Raw genomic sequence first — 416 nt, forward strand, 5'->3', positions numbered from 1 at the left:
AAACAACAGCTCGCCCTTAACAAATCTTTTGTTTTAGATCAAATTAACCAACGTTTGACTATCCTTAATGCTGCTGAAGCACATGTAAGTGATCCTCAAACACCAGTCCAAAATCAGCCCTCAGATGAACCATCAGCTGAATCAAATAATAGAGGTGTCCGCAACATCATAGGATACTCTTCAGGCACTTCCTCAAGTTCTGAAGAAGAAGACTTCCCCAAAATTAACCAAATTGGTCAAAGTTCTAACCAACATCCAGTCTTCCCTGACTTACAAATTGAAGCTAGAGGTATTGCTCCTCAGGCTTCCTACCAAAGCGGTATCATCTATGAATGGAACATAGATGGTCTGTCCGAACATAATCTCATGAACAAACTCCAAGAAATGACCATGGTTAGCAACGCACATCGGATTAA

This window comes from Macadamia integrifolia, unplaced genomic scaffold (genome assembly GCF_013358625.1).
Source record: "Macadamia integrifolia cultivar HAES 741 unplaced genomic scaffold, SCU_Mint_v3 scaffold1043, whole genome shotgun sequence".
Classification (NCBI taxonomy): Eukaryota; Viridiplantae; Streptophyta; class Magnoliopsida; order Proteales; family Proteaceae; genus Macadamia; species Macadamia integrifolia.